A 26,429-nucleotide genomic window follows, 5' to 3' on the forward strand; every position below is an offset into this window, starting at 1 on the left:
CCATTCCTGTCTGCATTTTAATTATGTTTTGGCTGGAATTATTCAGCAAGCTGCATGTAACCTCTCTCCTCTGTTAGCTGCATATGTGCCAGACTCCCTCTCTGCTATTTCTGTCTGCCTTGCTCCCCTCCCATCACTTACTCAGCCTTTGTCCATACCCCCCCACCCACCCTACTTTCGTTCCTGAACACTCACTTCTCTGGCTCTCTTCTTCTACGCTACCTGGGATGTAACCTTTAAAATGGAATTTAGAGGTTGCAGCATAGGAAATGTAATCTTGACTGCTGTATGGAAAGCATTTTCTTCGAAAATGTGGGTTATGGGAAAAGGAGAACCATATCACCTGCACAAAATGTTTTTGTAAGCATTAGTTACACAGATGCGGCACATTGTAAGCCACAGAGCTGTCCAAAAAATAATGCAGATCCGTAAGTTGGAAAAAGTACAACATGGTCATAAAAGGAAATATGCAGGCTTACAAGAGCAAGCATTATCTCCGGAGAGGAGACTGAACTGTAGGTGCTGTAAAAATGATGTATTAATATTAGACAAGCACACAAGGGGTTGTCCAGGATTTGTAAAAACTACCTTCAAGCATAAAATGTGGTAAAATAACTAAATAAATACTACACACCTTGTAAATTATCCACTGCTCCAGGTCCGACTGGGTTGTCTTGCAGTTTTTATCTGCGGTACATGTGCACATTATTGCTGCAGTCAATCACTATGATTGGCTGCAGCAATCACAACTGCATGTACAGAATGTCATCACTGCAGGACAAGAGAATAAAGAATCGAGGGAGCTGCAGAGCATCGCAGTGGAATAATTGAGGACTCAAAGATTAAAGGATTTTTTTTTTAATTTGAGGTACTGTATTTTTTAAAAAAATCCGGAACAACCAATTTAAGGTTTTGTCATCAGCTTTACGCCACTTGTAAAAGTATTTTTCATAGTCATACTCAAAATATATATTTTTTTTTTACAAATTCTACTATCATTATTTTAAAGAGACAAGGCTTTTCCAGCATTTAGTCTGACAATATTACCACACATAAATATACAATGTCATTATTGCCCACCAATAGATACTTTAAGGCTATATGCCCATGATGCAGAAATGCTCCGGATTTTTCCTGAGCGTTTCTGCATCTCCCTGGCAGAAAAAATGCATGCGGATTGTACATGCGGATTGTACATGCGGATTGTACATGTGTTTTTCCTGCCAGGGACATGCAGATGTGAAGCGTTCTTCACATGCATTTCCGCATGCGGGTTGACAAGCGCTTTCCAAGCAAATTTTAGCAGCACTTGGAAAGTGCTTGACAACTTGGTCACACTATATAAATCCATGCAACCGGCATGGATTTATATAGTGTGACCGTAAAGAATGGTAAAAAAATAAAAAGTAAATATTATACTTACCTTCTGATGGCCCCCGGTGTCCTTGTCTTGGCTTGCCGGCAGCTCGCGGTAGACTAAAGGACCTGCCGACGTCAGCGGTCGCATGACCCGTCACATGACTAAATGACGTCACGGCAGGTCCTTTTCAGACCATCGTGAGCTACCAGCAAGCCAGGACTCATCGGATAAAGACACCGGGGGCCATCAGAAGGTAAGTATGATATTTATTTTTTATTTTATTCTTTTTTTTTACAGGTTCTATGGTACCCGGGTCCGGAGGAGAGTCTCCTGTCCTCCACACCCGCGTACCATCCGCACATTGAAACGCATGTATTCTGCATGTACAGATCCAGTGATTCGGATTCTATGCGCTCCAATGCAAGTCAATGGTGGCGAAAACACTGCGTTTACGCAAAATAATTGGTAGTGCTGCAGATTTTTCCGCAATGATAATCTGCAGCGGAAATTTCTGCAGCATGTGAACAGCACATGCGGATTATCATTGGGGAACATGGCAGACCTTCTACCAAGCGTTTTTTAAGCGTTTCTGCAACGGAATTGCAGCTGCGGAAACGCTTAAAAAACGCATAGTGGGCACACAGCCTAAATAGAGAAAGATGGAAGCAGATAAACACATACGTTATACATGGGAACAGGTCTTTAGCCAATTTACTCCATGACTCATCACAAGAAGAGTCAACTTGTTTCCTCTATTCTGCATAAGAAGAGAAGGAGAATTTGTGAGACTCCGTAAGTTTTGTAAACAAAGTGAGCAATTTTTTTTCCATTTATATAAAACCAAAGTAGTATTAAACAAAAGGACTGGCTGAGGTTATTCTGGGACCCCACTGATGAACAGGCTTAGATGATTCTGGTCCACTGACAGCTTCAAGCTGGGATCCATCACTGGTCTTTGTCATCTGCATAGGTACAGGGCGCCATCAGGCTATTACTTCACTGCTCCATCTCCACCTGACAATGTCAGGTATCCAATAATCTTTATCTACACTGAGGCAAGTAAAGCACATATTCACATATTCAGCTTTTTTTCTACCATAACAAAGAGAGAAATACTAATCAAGAGTAAGATGAGCAGTAACGCGGCTGCAGTGAGAACAGATCTTTTTTTGTTTGCCGAAAGAAGAAAAATCTGTTTAATCAATGGAAGGTCAGAATTACAGTTTCTCAAGTGATGGAGCTTTTCATTTTGTTTATCTTAGAGAGAAACCAGGAATATTAAGACATTTGAATTATATATATATATATATATATATATATATATATATATAGTCATGTCAAAAAGTGTTGGCACCCTTAAAATTGTTCCAGAAAACAAAGTATTTCTCCAAGTAGGTTATTGAAATTAGACATGTTCTGTTATACATATGTCATGTATATATATACACATATATATATATATATATATATATATACAGTGGTGGCCAAAAGTATTGGCACCCCTGCAATTCTGTCAGATAATACTCAGTTTCTTCCTGAATATGATTGCAATCACAAATTCTTTGGTATTATTATCTTCATTTAATTTGCTTGCAAGGAAAAAACACAAAAGAGAATGAAGCAAAAATCAAATCATTGATCATTTCACACAAAACTCCAAAAATGGGCCAGACAAAAGTATTGGCACCCTCAGCCTAATACTTGGTTGCACAACCTTTAGCCAAAATAACTGCGAACAACCACTTCCGGTAACCATCAATGAGTTTCTTACAATGCTCTGCTGGAATTGTAGACCATTCTTCTTTGGCAAACTGCTCCAGGTCCCTGATATCTGAAGGGTGCCTTCTCCAAACTGCCATTTTGAGATCTCTCCACAGGTGTTCTATGGGATTCAGGTCTGGACTCATTGCTGGCCACCTTAGAAGTCTCCAGTGCTTTCTCTCAAACCATTATATAGTGCTTTTGGAAGTGTGTTTTGGGTCATTGTCCTGCTGGAAGACCCATGACCTATGAGGGAGACCCAGCTTTCTCACACTGGGCCCTACATTATGCTGCAAAATTTGTTGGCAGTCTTCAGACTTCATAATGTCATGCACACGGTAAAGCAGTCCAGTGCCAGAGGCAGCAAAGCAACCCCAAAACATCAGGGAACCTCCGCCATGTTTGACTGTAGGGACCGTGTTCTTTTCTTTGAATGCCTCTTTTTTTTTCCTGTACACTCTATGTTGAAGCTTTTTCCCAAAAAGCTCTACTTTTGTCTCATCTGACTAGAGAACATTCTTCCAAAATGTTTTAGGCTTTCTCAGGTAAGTTTTGGCAAACTTCAGCCTGGCTTTTTTATGTCTCGGGGTAAGAAGTGGAGTCTTCCTCGGTATCCTACCATACAGTCCCTTTTCATTCAGACGCCGACCGATAGTACGGGTTGACACTGTTGTACCATCGGACTGCAGGGCAGCCTGAACTTGTTTGGATGGAGGTTCTTTATCCACAATCCGCACAATCTTGCGTTGAAATCTCTCGTCAATTTTTCTTTTCCGCCCACATCTATGGAGGTTAGCCACAGTGCCATGGGCTTTAAACTTCTTGATGACACTGCGCACGGAAGACACAGGAACATTCAGGTCTTTGGAGATGGACTTGTAGCCTTGAGATTGCTCATGCTTCCTCACAATTTGGTTTCTCAAGTCCTCAGACAGTTCTTTGGTCTTCTTTCTTTTCTCCATGCTCAATGTGGTACACACAAGGACACAGGACAGAGGTTGAGTCAACTTTAATCCATGTTAACTGGCTGCAATTGTGATTTGGTTATTGCCAACACCTGTTAGGTGCCACAGGTAAGCTACCGGTGCTGTTAATTACACAAATTAGAGAAGCATCACATGATTTTTCAAACAGTGCCAATACTTTTGTCCACCCCCTTTGTTAGGTTTGGTGTGGAATTATATCCAATCTGGCTTTAGGACAATTCTTTTTGTGTTTTTTCATTGAAGATTAATTAAATGAAAATAATAATACCAAAGAATTTGTGATTGCAATCATTTTCAGGAAGAAACTGAGTATTATCTGGCAGAATTGCAGGGGTGCCAATACTTTTGGCCACCACTGTATATATATATATATATATATATATATATATATATATATATATATATATATATGTTGTGCTCAAAAGTTTTTCTCCACTCATGGTTATTGGTTGGGTGAAGCTATTTATTGTCAAACTACTGTGTGTTCTCTTTTTAAATCTTAATGACAACCAAAAACATTCAAATGACTCTGATCAAAAGTTCACATACACCAGTTCTTAATACTGTGCATCAATGACAGCTTGAAGTCTTTTGTGGTAGTTGTGGGGATGAGGTTCTTTAACTTCTCAGATGGTAAAGCTGTCCACTCTTCTTGGTAAAAAGCCTCCAGTTCCTGTAAATTCCTGGGCTGTCAAGCATGAATTGCACACTTGAGATCTGCCCAGAGTGGCTCAATGATATTGAGGTCAGGATACTGAGATGGAAACTCCAGAATCTTCTCTTTGTTCTGCTCTAGCAAATGACAGGTTGACTTGGCCTTGTGTTTTGGATCGTTGTTATGTTGACCTCTCTCCAATGCTTATGGTTGTGGCCAAAAAGTTCAATTTTGGTCTCATCACTCCAAATTACCTTGTTCCAAAAGTTTTTGAGGCTTGTCTCTGTGCTGTTTGATGTATTGTAGGCGAGATACTTTGTGGCATTTGCGCAGTAATGGCTTTCTTCTGGCGACTCGACCATGCAGCCGATTTTTCTTCAAGTGCCTCCTTATTGTGCGTCTTCAAACAGCCACACCGCTAGTATTCAGAGAGTCCTGAATTACAGCTGATGTTATTTGTAGGTTTTTCTTTGCACCCCGAACAATTTTCCTGGCAGTTGTGGCTGAAATTTTTGTTGGTCTACCTGACCATGGTTTGTTTTTTTACATGAGCCCCTGATTTTCCATTTGTTAATCATAGTTTGAATGCTGCTGACTGGTATTATCAATTCCTTGGATATCTTTTTGTATCCCTTTCCTGTGTTATACAATTCAACTACCTTTTCCCATAGATCCTTTGACAATTCTTTTGCTTTCCCGATGACTCACAATCCAGAAACGTCAGTGGCTGGATGAAAGATGCAAAAGTCTGTCTGTATCCCAGAAACTCACTCAGCTTTTATGCACACACACTGATTACAAGCAAACAGGTCACAGGTGAGGATGTTACCTTTAGTAGCCATTCAAACCCATTTGTGTTAAATTCTGTGCATGTTATCAGGCCAAAATCACCAGGGTATGTAAACTTTTGATCAGGGTCATTTGGATGTTTTTGGTTGTCATTAAGATTTATAAAGAGAAAACACAGTACTTTGACAATAAATGACTTCACCCAACCAATAACCATGAGTGGAGAAAAAGTTGTTTTGCTATCAATCATAGTCTCTGAAACAAGGCCAAGAACTGAAAAATTCTGCAGGGCTTTGTAAACTTTTGAGCATAACTGTATATATACACTGCTCAAAAAATAAAGGGAACACTGAAATAACACATCCTAGATCTGAATGAATGAAATATTCTCATTGAATACTTTGTTCAGTACAAAGTTGAATGTGCTGACAACAAAATCACACAAAAATCAACAATGGAAATCAAATGTATTAAAAAATGGAGGCCTGGATTTGGAGTCATCCCCAAAATTAAAGTGGAAAAACACACTACAGGCTGATCCAACTTTGATGTAATGTCCTTAAAACAGTCAAAATGAGGCTCAGTATTGTGTGTGGCTTCCACGTGCCTGTATGACCTCCCTACAACACCTGGGCATGCTCCTGATGAGGTTGCGGATGGTCTCTTGTGGGATCTCCTCCCAGACCTGGACTAAAGCATCGGACAACTCCTGGACAGTCTGTGGTGCAACGTGACGTTGGTGGATGGAGCGAGACATGATGTCCCAGATGTGCTCAATGGGATTCAGGTCTGGGGAACAGGCGGGCCAGTCCATAGCTTCAATGCCTTCATCTTGCAGGAACTGCTGACACACTCCAGCCACATGAGGTCTGGCATTGTTCAGCATTAGGAGGAACCCAGGGCCAACCGCACCAGCATATGGTCTCACAAGGGGTCTGAGGATCTCATCTCGGTACCTAATGGCAGTCTGACTACCTCTGGTGAGCACATGGAGGGCTGTGCAGCCCTCCAAAGAAATGCCACCCCACACCATTACTGACCCACTGCCAAATCGGTCATGCTGAAGGATGTTGCAGGCAGCAGATCGCTCTCCACGGTGTCTCCAGACTCTGTCACGTCTGTCACATGTGCCCAGTGTGAACCTGCTTTCATCTGTGAAGAGCACAGGGCGCCAGTGACGACTTTGCCAATCCTGGTGTTCTGTGGCAAATGCCAAGCGTCCTGCACGGTGTTGGGCTGTGAGCACAACCCCCATCTGTGGACGTTGGGACCTCATAGAGTTGGTTTCTAACCGTTTGTGCAAACACATGCACATTTGTGGCCTGCTGGAGGTCATTTTGCAGGGCTCTGGCAGTGCTCCTCCTTTTCCTCCTTGCACAAAGGAGGAGGTAACGGTCCTGCTGCTGGGTTGTTGCCCTCCTATGGCTCCCTCCAAATCTCCTGGTATCTGCTCCATGCTCTGGACACTGTGCTGACAGACACAGCTACCCTTCTTGCCACAGCTCGCACTGATGTGCCATCCTGGATGAGCTGCACTACCTGAGCAACTTCTGTGGGTTGTACTGTAGACACCGCCTCATGCTACTGTACCTCTAGGGGTGAGAGCAATGGCAAAATGAAAAAGTGACCAAAACAACAGCCAAAAAGGATGAAAACAGAGAAATGGTCTGTGGTCACCACCTGCAGAACCACTCCTTTATAGAGGGTATCTTGCTAATTGCCTATCATTTCTACCATTCTACCATCATTGTTCCATTTGCACAACAGCAGGAGAAATTGATTCACAATAAGTTTTGCTTCATAACTGGACAGGTAGATTTCACAGAAGTGATATTGACTTGGAGTTACATTGTGTTGTTTAAGTGTTCCCTTTATTTTTTTGAGCAGTGTATGTATATATATATATATATATATATATATATATATATATATATGAGAAGGTATATCAAAAGGCAGCACTCCAAATAATTTTTTAGAAAAAAATGGACTTTATTGAGCCCAAAAAGCAACGTTTCAGTTCACAGAACCTTTTTCAAGCAGAGTTCAAATGCATAAGGTGCAATATATATAGTTACAAACAGTGATTCCATAATTACAATTAATTTATACAAAACCATGATTTCACAAGAAAAGTGCAAAAGCGCATGTCTCAAAATAACGTTCAAGTTACATACTTAGTGATGAATTTAGAAAATACATTATTATCTTCAATATCATGATCCATAACTCTCATAAAGTGACAAGTGCTTTGATTAATCATTATTAGTGCCAGGTGTAAATTATAAGTAATACATATGAGGGTGCGACTCACGGACGTGCCAGAATTTAAAAATCCCCCTCTTTTTTCTTATAGAAGAAATAAAAATATTAAAGATGTATTAGTACATTCAGATATTGGCCCCTCTAAAACTGTGACTCAGACATTCATTATGGGTAGGGGGAGAAAGGGTTGTTATCCATGCCTTTCATGTGTCAACTGCCCATTTATGTTAAAAGGTGATCGGTTTGTTCATCCAAAAACTCAGAAAGTATATAATATAAAAAATTTCTTTACATGTGGTTCCGACTATATTATATAAATATATTTGTTGGCGTGCCCTTGCTCACTTTGGTATGTAGGAGAAACTACGTGTTACTTTAAAGCTCGCATGAATAATCATAGACATTCTATTAGAAAAAAGAGGATGGATTTACCTGTATCAAAGCATTTTGTGGAGGCAGGACATACTGTGACACAATTAAGGTTTAGAATTATAGATGCTGTCCTATTGCAAAGACCGGGTGGTGATAGAATACGATTATTAAAGGGAAAGGAACTTGAGTGGATCCATAATTTGAATACATTGAAGCCAAATGGATTAAATGTTGAATTTAATACAGCAGGTATCACCTGAGGATTATGTTCAGACATTAGCAGTATATGAAATCTGGAGTATTTTAAATATAATTGAGTTTTTATATTTTAATATATTTATATATGGATGTTTTCGGTTTCTTGCAGATCAATCACTCTCACTATGATATTATATGGAGGCGACTCAACTTGCAGCAACATGCGTATAAAGAAAGGGAGACTTCCTCTGGGAATGGATTTTTTCATAAAAAAACTTCTTCTTATATACACTATATAGTAGTTGAACATATTCAAGTTTCCAAGTAATGAAGATAAAAAATATATCTCTATATTGTGAAATGGTATTCCTATTTATGGAGAGAATTGAACTATAATGTATTTCCAATTATCGCCTGAGATTGGGAAGGGGGTGGGGACCTGAAGAAGGTTCCTCCTCTGACCCTTTAATCTCACTCCATGGATGAACCTAGGGATAGGGAATTCCATGGAAGGGTGTTTGGGTTAAGTATTAATATATTATCTCTCCGTTCATTTATAATTATGAACATAGGAATTATCGTATGGACACCGTTCTTATAATATAAATAAATTGAGAATTGTGAATAGGATGGTGTCCTTAATAATATTGATATAAGAAGTGGGCGCGTTTTTGTAGTTTATGGGTTAAAGGAGAGGATAGGATAAACTATATTAATTAAGCGCACATTCTATTCATATTTGAAAATAATCTTCTGTGTGGTATTTGACAACTAGAAAGATGGCAACCGTAGTGTCACAAGTGTAAAGCGCATGCCCGGTGACGTCACGATATGGGCGGACTAAGTTTGCTCCGGTCATGTGACAAAACAATGTGGGTCTCATGGGAGACATGCGCAGATTGAATTCTGAGACGCCGAGAATAGCGTGGAGGAAGTAGGAGGTATGTTTATGCATGATTGCTGCCGGGTGAGTCACACCCTCATATGTATTATTTATAATTTACACCTGGCACTAATAATTATCAATCAAAGCACTTGTCACTTTATGAGAGTTATGGATCATGATATTGAAGATAATAATGTATTTTCAAAATTTATCACTAAGTATGTAACTTGAACGTTATTTTGAGACATGCACTTTTGCACTTTTCTTGTGAAATCATGGTTTTGTATAAATTAATAGTAATTATGGAATCACTGTTTGTAACTATATATATTGCACCATATGCATTTGAACTCTGCTTGAGAAAGGTTCTGTGAACCGAAACGTTGCTTTTTGGGCTCAATAAAGTCGATTTTTTTCTAAAGAATTTTGGAGTGCTGTCTTTTGATATACCTTCTTTGATATGCAACAGTTTGGACAGACTTTTTGGAGGCCTGGCAGCCATCAGTGAGTAACTATTAAATGGTGCTGTTTTCACTATATATATATATATATATATATATATATATATATATATATATTATATATATATATATATATATACATATATATATATATATATATATATATATATATATATATATATACACATATATATATATATACAGTGCATTGTGAAAGTATTTGGCCCCCTTGAACTTTTCTACCTTTTGCCACATTTCTGGCTTCAAACATACAGATATAAAATTCAAATTTTTTGGGGAAGAATCAACATCAAGTGGGACACAGTCGTGAAGTGAAACAAAATTTATTGGATATTTTAATCTTTTTTAACAAATTAAAAACTGAAAAGTGGTGCGTGCAATATTATTCGGCCCCCTTGAGTTAATACTTTGTAGCGCCACCTTTTGCTGCGATTACAGCTGCAAGTCGCTTGGGGTATGTCTCTATCACTTTTGCACATCGAGAGGCTGAAATTCTTGCCCATTCTTCCTTGCAAAACAGCTCGAGCTCATTGAGGTTGGATGGAGGGCGTTTGTGAACAGCAGTTTTCAGCTCTTTCCACAGATTCTCGATTGGATTCAGGTGTGGACTTTCTAACACCTGGATATGTTTATTTTTGAACCATTCCATTGTAGATTTTGCTTTATGTTTGGGATCATTGTCTTGTTGGAAGATAAATCTCCATCCCAGTCTCAGTTCTTTTGCAGACTCCAACAGGTTTTCTTCCAGAATGGTCCTATATTTGGATCCGCCCTTCTTCCCATCAATTGTAACTATCTTCCCTGTCCCTGCTGAAGAAAAGCAGGCCCATACATGATGCTGCCACCACCATGTTTGACAGTGGGGATGGTGTTTTGAGGGTGATGAGCTGTGTTGCTTTTACGCCAAACATATCGTTTTGCATTGTGGCCAAAAACTTTGATTTTGGTTTCATCTGACCAGAGCACCTTATTCCACATGTTTGGTGTGTCTCCCAGGTAGCTTGTGGCAAACTTCAAATGAGACTTTTTATGGATATCTTTGAGAAATGGCTTTCTTCTTGCCACTCTTCCATAAAGGCCAGATTTGTGCAGTGTATGACTGATTGTTGTCCTATGGACAGACTCTCCCACCTCAGCTGTAGATCTCTGCAGTTCATCCAGAGTGATCATGGGCCTTTTGGCTGCATCTCTGATCAGTCTTCTCCTTGTTCGAGATGAAAGTTTAGAGGGACGGCCGGGTCTTGGTAGATTTGCAGTGGTCTGATACTCCTTCCATTTCAATATGATCGCTTGCACAGTGCTCCTTGAGATGTTTAAAACGTGGGAAATCTTTTTGTATCCAAATCCGGCTTTAAACTTCGCCACAACAGTATCTTGAACCTGCCTAGTGTGCTCCTTGGTCTTCATGATGCTCTCTGCACTTGAAACAGAACCCAGAGACTATTGTGGCACCCCAGGGGTCCGGTTGCCACAGTGGCATTGCCTCCCTCACAAGAGGTGATGCCATACCTGGAAGCAAGCAGTGGTCCCCTAGTGAAGTATACTGGCATGCAACACTTTCCTGGCTCCAGAACAGCAAGGGGAGCGACACTCCAGGAAGGCCCGAGCTGCCTGCCATACGGGTGAGCATAAAGACGTTTTACTCAGGGACGAGGGCCACAGCACAGCTATAAGCACCAGGGCCAAAGAGATTAGCGCAAAGGGAAGGTCTCCAACTTCACCTGGCGAGGTGGATTTCCAACTTGCTTCCAGGCCGCCCGAACCTCTACTAACAGCTAGTACCCGTGCCCCGTTCTGCCTAACCACTGCAAGTAAAGATAAGAGGAAACTGCCATTAAGTTGTGGACTGATTATTAACTGCGCCATCCCCTGCACTACACTGCACAGCAACATCAATAACGTCACCATTTCCTGCCCTGGAGCTAAGCTTTGCCTGTGGAGAGCAGAACCAACTCTGCTGCATCATCATCAGCTCCAGAGGATCTGCATCGCAGAGGCGGCTCCATATAGCCGCATACCACAGGTGGCGTCACGAACATTATATAAAAACTGTATTCCCTTTTCTTTAAAACCCCTTTTATTGACCGCCCTGGGTCACGGACCGGGTCACCGCCACTGTGACATCCCCCAGCATCGACCGGCCCGGCTACCGAGTACCCCACGGCCAAGGGGGCGCGTCACTATCACAGCTATCACAGAGCAGGTGCATTTATACGGAGACTTGATTACACATAGGTGGATTCTATTTATCATTATCAGTCATTTAGGACAACATTGGATCATTCAGAGAACTTATGCAGTGAGTTTGCTGCACTGAAAGTAAAGGGGCCTAATAAGATTGCACGCCACACTTTTCAGTTTTTAATTTGTTAAAAAAGATTAAAATATCCAATAAATTTCATTCCACTTCACGATTGTGTCCCACTTGTTGTTGATTCTTTCCAAAAAAATTTGAATTTTATATATTTATGTTTGAAGCCAGAAATGTGGCAAAAGGTAGAAAAGTTCAAGGGGGGCAAATACTTTCACAAAGCACTGTATATACAGGGTGAGCCATTTATATGGCTACATCTAAATTAAATGGGAATGTCTGGTGATATCAACTTCCTGTTTGTGGCACATTAGTATATGGGAGGGAGAAAACTTTTCCAGATAGGTGGTGACCATGGCGGCCATTTTGAAGTCAGCCATTTTGGATCCAACTATATTTTTTTCAATGGGAAGAGGGTCATGTGACACATCAAACTTATTGAGAATTTCATAAGAAAAAACAATGGTGTGCTTGGTTTTAACGTAACGTTATTCTTTCATGAGTTTTTTACAAGTTTATGACCACTTATAAAATATCTTCAAAGTGCTGCCCATTGTGTTGGATTGTCAATGCAACCCTCTTCTCCCACTCTTGACACACTGATAGCAACACTGCAGAAGAAATGCTAGCACAGGCTTCGAGTATCCGTTGTTTCAGATGCTGCACATCTCGTATCTTCACAGCATAGACAATTGCCTTCAGATGACGCCAAAGATAAAAGTCTAAGGGGGTCAGATCGGGAGACCTTGGTGGCCATTTAACTGGCCCACGATGACCAATCCACTTTCCAGGAAACTGTTCAAGTAGGAATGCTCGGACCTAACACCCATAATGTGGTGGTGCACCATCTTGTTGGAAAAACTCAGGGAACGTGCCATCTTCAGTGCATAAAGAGGGCAACACATCATCATGTAGCAATTTCAGATATTCAGTGGCTTTGAGGTTTCCATTGATGAAGAATGGCCCCACTATCTTTGCACCCGGTATACCACACCATACCATCAAGATGCGAGATGTGCAGCATCTGAAACAACGGATACTGGAAGCCTGTGCTAGCATTTCTTCTGCGGTGTTGCTATCAGTGTGCAAGAGTGGGAGAAGAGGGTTGCATTGACAATCCAACACAATGGGCAGCACTTTGAACACAATTTATAAGTGGTCATAAACTTGCAAAAAACTCATGAAAGAATAAAGTTACGTTAAAACCAAGCACACCATTGCTTTTCTTAAGAAATTCTCAATAAGTTTGATGTGTCACATGACCCTCTTCCACAAAATTTTAAAAAAAATTAAACTCATGAAATAGGCCTGGACAGAAATGATGGTACTGTTAGAACCCTCCTGTTTGTTTTTTCCATCTTGTGTTTTGCGGTCACATGACCATCTGCCTTTATATTCCAGCTCCGCTCTTCTGTCTGTGCTGGACTTCAGTGTTTGACTGTCTCTCTAGCCAGGTGCTTAGGTGCCTTTCTCTGTCAGTTCGCTTGGTCCTTCTGGGACCTCTAGTACTTTTTGTCAGTTTGTCTTTTTGTGTTCTGCAACAACTTCTCTGTTTAGGAGGTGTCCCATTTTTGTTCCAGTCCTTAGTTCTTTTAGGGACCCCTCCCTTAATGCTATAGGTCTTCGTTCAGACTAGCCGAGGACTAAGGCGGGTCTGTTCGCTAGGAACAGGCAGCACGCTACATCGTAGGGATTCAGCTTAGTCTTACTGTAGGGACAGCTGCCCCCTATCTTTCCTTAATACATGTTGCAGATCATAACAGGTACCCCTGAAAATAATGTGACAAAAGGGACATGTTAAAACAAGTTGTGTCCACTAATTAGCATCACAGGTGTCTACAATCTTGTAATCAGTCAGTGGGCCTGTATATAGGCTACAGAAACTCACTGTGCTGTAACATGGTGTGTACCACACTCAACATGGACCATAGGAAGCAAAGGAAAGAACTGTCTCAGGAGATTAGAAAGAAAATTATAGACAAGCATGTTAAAGGTAAAGGTTAGAAGACCATCTCCAAGCAGCTTGATGTTCCTGTGACTACAGTTGCACATATTATTCAGAAATGTAAGATCCATGGGACTGTAGCCAACCTCCCTGGACGTGGCCGCAGGAGGAAAATTGATGACAAATCAAAGAGACAGATAATGTGAATGGTAACAAAAGAGCCCAGGATAATTTCTAAAGAGATTAAAGGTGAACTTCAAGCTCAAGGAACATCAGTGTCAGATCGCACCATCTGTCATTGATTGATCCAAAGTGGACTTCATGGGACACGATCAAGGAGAACACCATTGTTGAAAAACACTCATAAAAAAGCCAGACTGGAACTTGCCAAACTACATGTTGACAAGCCACAAAGCTTCTGGGAGCATGTTCTATGGACAGATGAGACAAAAATGGAAGTTTTTGGCAAGGCACATCAGCTCTATGTTCACAGATGGAAAAATGAAGCATATCAAGAAAAGAACACTGTCCCTACTGTGAAACATGGAGGCTCTGTTATGTTCTGGGGCTGTTTTGCTGCATCTGGCACAGGGTGTCTTTAACCTGTGCATGGTACAATGAAATCTCAAGACTATCAAGACTATCAAGGGATTCTAGAGAGAAATGTACTGCCCAGTGTCAGAAAGCTTGATCTCAGTCGCAGGTCATGTTTCTTGCAACAGGATAATGACCCAAAACACACAGCTAAAAACACCCAAGAATGACTAAGAGGAAAACATTAGACTATTCTGAAGTGGCCTTCTATGAGCCCTGACCTAAATCCTATTGAACATCTTTGGAAAGAGCTGAAACATGCCATCTGGAAAACGCAACCTTCAAACACAAGACAACTGGAGCAGTTTGCTCATGAGGAGTGGGCCAAAATACCTGTCGAGAAGTGCAGAAGTCGAGAGGTGCCCTTGCATGCCGCCTGTGGCAGATGGTGTTGACCAGCCGGGTTCATAGGTTCTGAAGTTCAATAAAGGAGACTTCCATTCAAACATAGTGTCTTTAATTGACATTAACTTTGTAAGGGTTATGTACAAGGGGTAGCGGGTAGTAATGAGCGAGCACTCATTGACAGTTACAGGAATCGTTTGATTTTAGTGATTGCCTCAAGAGGTTGTTCAACAAAATATTAAGTTAAGAGTACCATCATTTCTGTCCAGGCCTTTAATTTTTTTTTTATTTCTGTCAGATCAGGTTGAAAAGCAATGTCTGACCTTCATTTGTTCGTTATCATAGATTTTTAATTTATTATTACTTTTGTCAGATTCAAGTTATTTCTGTGACCATTGTGGGTTTTTCTTTCATTAAACGAGGGGTTCAAACAATTTTGACCACGTGTATGTATATATATATATATATATATATATATATATATATATATATATATATATATATGGAGAACCAGAGATGCTAGCTGTTGTAAATGTATGCTATAATTTACACAAAGTTATTAAAGCCTCTTGTTAAACCTTGTCCACATTTTTAGCCACTTGAGTACAGGTTCGTGGTAACTGTTGCTTGTGCATACAACCTGGAATATATTTGTAGACGTGACATTACTGGCTATGCTCATCAGAGGCAAATCTAGTTTTTTCCTGCACCCGGAGCAAAAAGTCACTTTAGTGCCACCTCATATACACAGCTAAGCAGTTTATGTAGTTGTCATGTCACTGCTCACATGCAATTTGCATATTTATAGTCACGTGCCGACGAGCTGCACTTACTAATTCTCTCAATGTTCAGTGAAAAACTACTGCTCATGCTTCATTGAGAGAAGAAGGGAGGAAGGAAAGAGTTAGTTAGCACGTGACTAAGTATGAAAATCACATAAGAGTGATCATGAAATGATAGCTGGAACTGTTGGGTAGAGATGAGCGGTGTTCGACTAGAACTGTCCGCCAATCTCAAATTCGAGCTGTTTGGGCGGTGTTTGAGTTGTTCGACGAACCCGAACGATTTGCAAAAAATTCGGCTGTTCGAGGTTATGTTCGATAACTGTTCGTGCACCAAAAGCGTGTCCTGCATGTCTGGCGCTATTTAGAGCACCAATCATGCAGGGATTGTCTGCCACTCACTGTAATGCCACAGCCATGGTGGTTGTGGCATTACAGTGATTGCCCAAATCGATGGGAACAGTGCTCACAGTGAAACATGAAAAGCCGGCAATTCAGCAGCGGCATATACCGGTACCCGACAATTTAGAACCGAAAGAAAAGAGCTTCACACATAGATTAGATAGATAGAAACATGTCAGCCACATATATATGAAGTACAGTGATAGTGTTGCTTACTGTACTTGTCATTTAGTGTAAAGGATTTATCAAAAAAAATAATAGTGTTTTCATGCACCGTCTCTTTAAAAAAGCCGGCCGGCAATTCAGCAGCGGTACCCGACAATTTGGAATAGAAAGAATAGAGAATCACACATAGATTAGATAGATAGAAACATGTCAGTCACATATATATGAAGTACAGTGACAGTGTTGATTACTGTACTTGTCATTTAGTGTTAAAATAAAGGATTTATTTTAAAAAAAATTGGCGTGGGGTTCCCCGTAATTTTAGGCTCTAGCGGAGGTTAAGCAGACGGCTGGGGCAGATGTTTGAAGCCTGGGAAGAGGGTAATACCCACGGAGCTTCCCAGGCTACTAATATCAGCCCCCAGCGGAATACCTAGCCTTTACTAGCTATTAAAATGGGGGACCCCCCCAAAAAAATGACGTGGGGTCCCCCCTAATTTAATAGCTAGCAAAAGGCTAGACAGACAGCTGGGGGCTGATATTAATAGCCCAGGAAGGGTGCCATGAATATTGGCCCCCTCCCAGGCTAGAAACACCAGCCGTCAGCCGCCCCAGAAATGGCGCATCCATAGGATGGCCAATTCTGGCACTTAGCCTCGCTCTTCCCACTGCCCTGTAGTGGTGGCAGTGGGGTAATAGGGCTGGGGTTGATGTCAGCTTATAATGCCAGCTGACATCAAGCCCAGGTTAGTAATGGAGAGGCGTCTATAAGACACCCCCATTACTAACCCCATAGTCAAAGTTAAAAGAAAACACAAACACCCAGAATAAAGTCCTTTAATTGAAATAAAGACACAATCCTTTATTGTTCTAAATTAAACCATACTTACCACCACGCCCATTCCAGCAGAAGCCAACGATCTCCTGCAATAAAAGTAAAATAGTAAAGCAACCTCATCCTTACCTTTCCATGGTTCCCACGACAGCTTCAGCTCTGCTACATCGAGATGACAGGCTGGACCGCAGCAGAACGCTGCCATCCAGCCTGTCATCCCGCGGACACTGAGAAGCGCAGGCATGCTTGCGCTCCTCAGTGTCTCGCTGTGACGGCATCCAGATGAGCCAACAATGAACTCGGCTCACCTCATGCACGTCACTGACAGCGTGGGAGAATTCTCCTGCACTCAGGACTTCAGCGTGAGAATTTTCCCACGCTGTCAGTGACGTGCATGAGGTGAGCCGAGTTCATTGAACATGAATGAGCTCACCTCATGCACGTCACTGACAGCGTGGGAAAATTCTCACGCTGAAGCGCTGAGTGCAGGAGAATTTTCCCACGCTGTCAGTGACGTGCATGAGGTGAGCTCATTCATGTCCATTGAACTCAGCTGACCTCATGTACGTCACTGACAGCGTGGGAGAATTCTCACGCTGAAGCGCTGAGTGCAGGAGAATTCTTCCACGCTGTCAGTGACGTACATGAGGTGAGCTGAGTTCATTGGACATGACCTCGGCTCATCTGGATGCCGTCACAGCCAGACACTGAGGAGCGCAAGCAAGCCTGCGCTTCTCAGTGTCTGCGGGATGACAGGCTGGATGGCAGCGTTCTGCTGCGGTCCAGCCTGTCATCTCGATGTAGCAGAGCTGAAGCTGTCGTGGGAACCATGGAAAGGTAAGGATGAGGTTGCTTTATTATTTTACTTTTATTGCAGGAGATCGTTGGCTTCAGCTGGAATGGGCGTGACGGTAAGTATGGTTTAATTTAGAACAATAAAGAATTGTGTGTTTATTTCAATTAAAGGACTTTTTTCTGGGTGTTGTGTTTTTTTTAAATACTTTACTAGAAATTCATAGTGGTCATGTCTAATATTGGCGTGACCCCATGAATTTCGGGCTTAGGGCCAGCTGATAATGCCAAGCTGGCCCTAACCCCTTTATTACCCAGTGAGCCACCGCACCAGGGCCCTGGATGAGTTGGGTACAGCGCCAGAAGATGGCGCTTCTATGAATGCGCCATTTTCCGGGGTGGCTGCGGACTGCAATTTGCAGCTGGGGGGACCCAGAAAGCTTGGGCCTCCCTGCGCTGCAGATTCCAGCCCCCAGCTGCCTAGTTGTACCTGGCTGGACACAAAAATAGGGCGAAGCCCCACGTATTTTTTTTTTTAATTATTTCATGAAATTCATGAAATAATTAAGAAAAAAAGGGCTTCCCTATATTGTTGTGTCCGGCCAGGTACAAATAGGCAGCTGGTGGTTGGGGGCAGCCCGTTCCTGCCTGCTGTACCTGGCTGGACACAAATATAGTGCGAAGCCCCACGTCAATTTTTTTTTAAATTATTTCATGAACCTAGATGGTGGCCCGATTCTAACGCATCGGGTATTCTAGAATATGTATGCGGCAGACCCGGCGCAATCAGCAGAGCGGTGTTTAAATTTGGCGCCAAAATCGCTGACTGGTCGCGGCCAGCAACCGAGACCAATCAGCAAAGCGGTGTTGAAATTTGGCAACTATATCACTGATTGGTCACGGCCGGCGGTCGCGACTAATCAGCCAAGCAGGGTTTAAATTTTGCGCCAATAATGCTGATAGGTTGTGGTCGCGACCAATCAGCAAAGCGGTGTTTAAATTTGGCGCCAATAATGGTGATTGGTCACGACCTCGACCATTCAGCAGAGCGGTGTTTAAATTTGGCGGCAACAATGTTGATTAGTCGCGGCCGGCATCGCGACCAATCAGCAGAGCGGGGTTTAAATTTGGCGCCAATAATGCTGATTGGTCGCAATCGCCGGCCGCGACCAATCAGCAGAGCGGTGTTTAAATTTGGCGTCAAAATCGCTGATTTGTCGCGGAAGGCAACTGTGACCAATCAGCAGAGCGGGGTTTAAATTTGGCGCCAATACTGCTGATTGGTCGCTGCCGGCAACCGTGACCAATCAGCCGAGCAGGGTTTAAATTTGGCGCCAATACTACTGATTGGTCGCGGATGGCGACTGCGACCAATCAGCAGAGCGTTGTTTAAATTTGGCGCCAATCTCACTGATTGGACGCGTCTGGCGTCCGCGACCAATCAGCAGAGCGTTGTTTCAATTTGGCGCCAAGCTTGCTGATTGGTCGCGGCCGCTATTTAAATGTGGCGCCCAAATCGGTGATTGGTCGCGGGCAGCGTCCGCGACCAATCAGCAGAGCGGTGTTTAACTTTAGCGCCAAGATCACTGATTGGTCGCGTGCGGAGAGCGCGACCAATCAGCTAATCGTATTGGTGAGGACCGGGGAGCGCCGCTGCCTGGTCGGATACTTCCGTTGCGAGAAGCCGGGAGATGAGCGACTGCTCGCAGCAGAAGTATCTCGACCCGCAGCGCCGCTCCCCGGTCCTCCCTTGACACCCTAGCCGCTGATGTCCCCACAGTATCCGCATGGTGTTACAAAGATCCGGACATTTGTGTTAAAAATCGCTGATTGGTCGCTGGCGCTGCCCGCAACCAATCACCGATTTGGGCGCCAAATTTAAATATCGGCCGCAACCAATCACCAATCTTGGCTCCACATTTAAACACCGCTGTGCTGTGCCACATTTAAATAGCGTCCGCGACCAATCAGTACAGCGGTGTTTAAATGTGAAGCCAAGATGGGTGATTGGTCGCGGAGGATATTTAAATTTGGCGCCCAAATCGGTGATTGGTCGCGGGCAGCGCCAGCGACCAATCAGCGATTTTTAACACAAATGTCCGGACCTTTGTAACACCATGTGGATACTGTGGGGGCATCAGTGGCTAGGGTGTGAAGGGAGGACTGGGGAGCGGCGCTGACATCCAATTGGTCGCGGCCGCTATTTAAATGTGCCGCACAAATCGGTGATTGGTCGCCGTCTTGACCGCAACCAATCACTGATCTTGCCGCCAAAGTTAAACACTACTGTGCTGATTGGTGCGCCAAATTTAAATATAGGCCGCGACCAATCACCGATCTTGGATCCACATTTAAACAACGCTGTGCTGATTGGTAGCGGCCGATATTTAAATGTGGCGCCCAAATCGGTGATTGGTCGCGGTCTTGGCGCGCGACCAATCACTGATCTTGCCGCCAAAGTTAAACACTACCGTGCTGATTGGTTGCGGACGCTGCCCGCGACCAATCACCGATTTGTGCGCCAAATTTAAATATCAGCCTCATGCACGTCATTGACAGCGTGGGAAAATTCTCCTGCACTCAGCGCTTCAGCGTGAGAATTCTCCCACGCTGTCAGTGACGTACATGAGGTGAGCTGAGTTCATTGGACATGAGCTCACCTCATGCACGTCACTGACAGCGTGGGAGAATTCTCACGCTGAAGCGCTGAGTGCAGGAGAATTCTCCCACGCTGTCAGTGACGTGCATGAGATGCGCCGAGTTCATTGGACATGAACTCGGCTCATCTTTATGCCGTCACAGAGAGACACTGAGGAGCGCAAGCATGCCTGCGCTTCTCAGTGTCTGCGGGTTGACAGGCTGGATGGCAGCGTTCTGCTGCGGTCCAGCCTGTCATCTCGATGTAGCAGAGCTGGAGCCATCGTGGGAACCATGGAAAGGTAAGGAAGATGTTGCTTTATTATTTTTCTTTTACTGCAGGAGATCGTTGGCTTCAGCTGGAATGGGCGTGATGGTAAGTATGGTTTAATTTAGAACAATAAAGAATTGTGTGTTTATTTCAATTAAAGGACTTTATTCTGGGTGTTTGTGTTTTTTTTTTTAACTTTGACTATGGGGTTAGTAATGGGGGTGTCTTATAGACGCCTCTCCATTACTAACCTGGGCTTGATGTCAGCTGGCATTATAAGCTGACATCAACCCCAGCCCTATTACCCCCTGCCACCGCATCAGGGCAGCGTGGAAGAGCGAGGCTAAGTGCCAGAATTGGCGCATCCTATGGATGCGCCATTTCTGGGGCGGCTGACGGCTGGTGTTTCTAGCCTGGGAGGGGGCCAATATTCATGGTACCCTTCCTGGGCTATTAATATCAGCCCACAGCTGTCTGCCTAGCCTTTACTAGCTATTAAAAAAGGGGGGACCCCACGTCATTTTTTTGGGGGGGTCCCCCATTTATATAGCTAGTAAAGGCTAGGTATTCAGCTGGGGGCTGATATTAGTAGCCTGGGAAGCTCCATGAGTATTACCTCCTTCCCAGGCTTCAAACATCTGCCCCAGCCGTCTGCTTAACCTCCGCTAGAGGCTAAAATTACGGGGACCCCCACGCCAATTTTTTTTTTAATAAATCCTTTATTTTAACACTAAATGACAAGTACAGTAAGCAACACTGTCACTGTACTTCTTATATATGTGACTGACATGTTTCTATCTATCTAATCTATGTGTGATGCTCTATCTTTCTGCTCTAAATTGTCGGGTACAGATGCTGAATTGCCGGCCGGCTTTTTTAAAGAGACAGTGCATGAAAACACTATTAATTTTTTAAAAAAAACCTTTACACTAAATGACAAGTACAGTAACCAACACTGTCACTGTACTTCTTATATATGTGATTGGCATGTTTATATCTATCTATGTGTGAAGCTCTATTCTGTCTGTTATAAATTGTCGGGTACCGCTGCTGAATTGTCGGCCGGCTTTTTTAAAGAGACGGTGCATGAAAACACTATTATTTTTTTAAATAAATCCTTTACACTAAATGACAAGTACAGTAACCAACACTGTCACTGTACTTCTTATATATGTGATTGGCATGTTTATATCTATCTATGTGTGAAGCTCTATTCTTTCTGTTATAAATTGTCGGGTACCGCTGCTGAATTGCCGGCCGGCTTTTTTAAAGAGACGGTGCATGAAAACACTATTATTTTTTTAAATAAATCCTTTACACTAAATGACAAGTACAGTAAGCAACACTGTCACTGTGCTTCTTATATGTGTGACTGACATGTTTCTATCTATCTAATCTATGTGTGATGCTCTATTCCTTCTTGTCTAAATTGTCGGGTACCGGTGTATGCCGCTGATGAATTGCTGGCCGGCTTTTTTAAAGAGAGCGTCTTCTGAGCAGTTTGTCAGCTTTTGGACACCTTTGAAGGTGTTTTCTATGTGTTTCTATGTGTTTTTGTTTGCCTGCCATTGGTTTTAACGGTGTTCGACGGTGTTCTAAGGTGTTCGACGAACAGTTCGACGAACAGTTCCTCGAACATCCCGGTGTTCGACGAACCGAACCCGAACACTACGGGGGTGGCTCAACACTACTGTTGGGCAGATCTGAATCCTGACAGTGAGTATATTACACATTGTTAGGATTTGGCATGCACGGTGCTTGCCTAAGATTTCTGCTGGTCCAGAAAACACCTTTAACGTATACAGCCTGCCATAAGGAGAGGTCGCAAAATTCATAAGAAGAGTAGATTTTCCTTGTTTATTCCATAGGCTTACAGACATATAAAATAAGAAACTCACTTTTACTCACCTTCTGCAGGTTAAGCGTTACCTTTCCATTACTGCTCCAGTTTTTAATGACATGCTGCAGTGTTGCTGTAATGACTAAAGATGACATGAGTGCTGCATCCAATCACTAGGCTCAGCCTTTTTGGGCTGACTACCTCAGCATTGCTGCTGAGCCCAATGATTGACTACAGCAGTCATATATTTTCACTGCAGACTGCCAGCAAAGAATGTAGCAGTTGTGGACAGGCAAGGCTGGATGCATGGAAGGGTGGATATAGCTGAAAAAAAGGGTGGATATAGCTGTAGAATTGGGAAAATCCTTTAGAGTGGCTGTACATGCAGCAAAAACATATTAATGCACTAATATATTTACATATATACTCTCTATTAGACACCCCATATCACACAGAACAACTGACACACACTGATATATACAGTAATAGACAGATTATATGTTGCATATTCAGTAGAATTATATCTGAGCTGGATAGCACCATTTAAGAGCTATGTATTTGTAGCACAATGAGAGGGGGCAGTAGCGGGCGAGGCTCTGGTCTTCTCCTGTGACTCACCGGAGCGCTAGATGAAAGAGTGGGTCCTGGCAAGTTGCTGGTTTTGGGGCTGTGAGGGCCTTGCGCCTTTGCATGCCTCCTGTGGCAGATGGTGTTGACCAGCCAGGTTCATAGGTTCTGAACTTCAATAAAGGAGACTTACAAAGTCTTATGGATGTTTCCTTCACAGTGAAAAGCATTTTCACACACACAGTATCCTTCAACTGTAGTCTACTCCAAGGCCAGTGAAGCAGACTGGTTCGCCCTACTTCGTCACAGCCTAGCTTGTCCTCATTAGTCCTGATCAGTAAGTCTCTCTACATGCTCAGTGGGTCTGCATCCTGTTTCATCCACTATTGGCGCCCTGGATCTACCGCTCGGTGTCAACCACTAGTCCGATGAACAAACACAACCCTGTTTAGGTCCATTACCTTTGGTGTTTAATAAGCTCAGGGTTTCTCGCGACACACCGTCCTATACAAGGATCCCTTTAAGATGGAAGGCACTCTGTCTCTTCAGTCAGTTCCAGGTCGCGCTACTCCCTCGTCCTTTTAGTCTCCTTTGTAGTTCACCCAATGGCAGCACTGCTCACAGACACTCCTTACTCAAACTTGTCCCTATCTCCCTAACTAACAGGAAGCAGTCACTTGCCCTGACACTAAGCCCCTCCCACTATGGGCTAGTCCCGAACATTAACACTTACTTACCCTAGCATCACTATCTACAGTCATTATCTATGCTATCTATCTTATGTCCTAAGCCATAAACTATGTCTTATCCTACACTGTACACTATCAAGATTATCCAATACTATACATTACAACACTATTCACATGACACAATATAGATAGAGATGCTAGACATAATACACATTACAACGCGATTGGTGTCTTCAGGGGAAGAAATGCAACAGTCCAGTACACATTTCTTACATATTCATTGAGACCATACCACTCATTTACTTATTGCTAGATTGGTATTCCTGTGCTTGAAAAAATAAAAGCTACAAGATAAAGAAATAAATTAATATCACAGATATAAAAACATATTTAAGACAATCGCACAAACCTATAGTGAAAAATGTTTTTTTAAGTCTTCTCAAAGAACAAGTATAAATGATGCAAGGTGAAGGTAAATGATAAATTATATATACTCTATGAAGACAGTCTATAATCATGTACAATTTACATCCAATATTATATTCTACTATTGTGCAGCATTACCATTATGGCTTTCCAGAATAAATGAAGCTCCAATCACAGCATATTTCATCAGCCAGTAAATTAGAGAATGTTCGGGGTTGTAGTTTCAAACTTGTTCCCTACTGAAAAATCTTTCTGCATGAAATAACACCAGAGCCACCATCAGTAAATGAATATAGCAGCACAATCACCATCAGTACTTGAATACACCAACAGAACAATCATCAGTAAAAAATACCACCAGAACAACTGTCAGTACAAGAATACATCACCAAAATCATGATCAGCACATGAATACATCACCAGAACCACCATTAGCAAGCACTTGAATACAACAAAACCACCATCAGTACATGAATACATCACCAAGCTTAGTACAATGATCAATTGAAATATCAGGTCAATACTATATTAATTTATAAAGCATGAACCTACAACTCCCAGTATGTCCTTATCAATGGTAAGGAGATTCAGAGAGATGTTGCTAACAGCCAATACATTGTGAATCATACAGTGAAGGACATAATTATTTGATCCCTTGCTGTTTTTGTAAGTTTGCCCACTGACAAAGACATGAACAGTTTATAATTTTAAGGGTAGGTTAATTTTAACATTGAGAGATACAATATTCAAAAAAAAAATCAAGAAAATCATATTGTATAAATTAGATAAATTTATTTGCATTTTGCAGTGAGAAATAATTATTTGATCCCCTACAAACCATTATGAGTTCTGGCTTCTACAGATCAGTTAGACGCTCCTAATTAACTTGTTACCTGCATTAAAGACAACTGTCTTACATAGTCACTTGTATAAAAGACTCCTGTCCACAGACTCAATTAATCAGTCAGACTCTAACCTCTACAACATGGGCAAGACCAAAGAGCTTTCTAAGGATGTCAGAGACAAGATCATAGACCTGCACGAAGTTGGAATGGGCTACAAAACCATAAGTAAGACACTGGGTGAGAAGGAGACAACTGTTGGTGCAATAGTAAGAAAATGGAAGAAATACAAAATGACTGTGAATCGACATCGATCAGGGGCACCATGCAAAATCTCACGTCGTGGGGTATCCTTGATCATGAGGAAGATGAGAGATCAGCCTAAAACTACATGGGAGAAACTTGTTAATGATCTCAAGGCAGCTGGGACCACAGTCACCAAGAAAACCATTGGTAACACATTACGGCTTAAAGGTTTAAAATCCTGCAGTGACCGCAAAGTTCCCCTGCTCAAGAAGGCACATGTGCAGGCCCATCTGAAGCTTGCCAATGAACACCTGGGTGATTCTGTGAGTTGTTGGGAGAAGGTGCTCTGGAAAGATGAGGCAAAAATTGAGCTCTATGGCATTATCTCAACTCACCGTGTTTGGAGGAAGAGAAATGCTGCCTATGACCCAAAGAACACCGTCCCCACTGTCAAGCATGGAAGTGGAAACATTATGTTTTGGAGGTGTTGCTCTGCTAAGGGCAAAGGACTACTTCACCGCATCAATGGGAGAATGGATGGAGCCATGTACCGTAAAATCCTGAGTGACAACCTCCTTCCCTCCGCCAGGACATTAAAAATGGGTCGTGGCTGGGTCTTCCAGCAAGACAATGACCCAAAACATACAGCCAAGGCAACAAAGGAGTGGCTCAAAAAGAAGCACATTAAGGTCATGGAGTGGCCTAGCCAGTCTCCAGACTTTAATCCCATAGAAAACTTATGGAGGGAGTTGAAGCTCTGAGTTGCCAAGCGACAGCCTCAAAATCTGAATGATTTAGAGATGATCTGCAAAGAGGAGTGGACCAAAATTCCTCCTGACATGTGCGCAACCCTCATCATCAGCTACAAAAAACGTCTGACTGCTGTGCTTGCTAACAAGGGTTTTGCCACCAAGTATTAAGTGTTGTTTGCCAGAGGGATCAAATACTTATTTCTCACTGCAAAATGCAAAAAAAATTATCTCATTTAT

This window comes from Phyllobates terribilis, unplaced genomic scaffold (assembly GCF_046119375.1).
Source record: "Phyllobates terribilis strain yellow unplaced genomic scaffold, ASM4611937v1 Scaffold_7__3_contigs__length_470593459, whole genome shotgun sequence".
In the NCBI taxonomy this organism is placed as follows: domain Eukaryota; kingdom Metazoa; phylum Chordata; class Amphibia; order Anura; family Dendrobatidae; genus Phyllobates; species Phyllobates terribilis.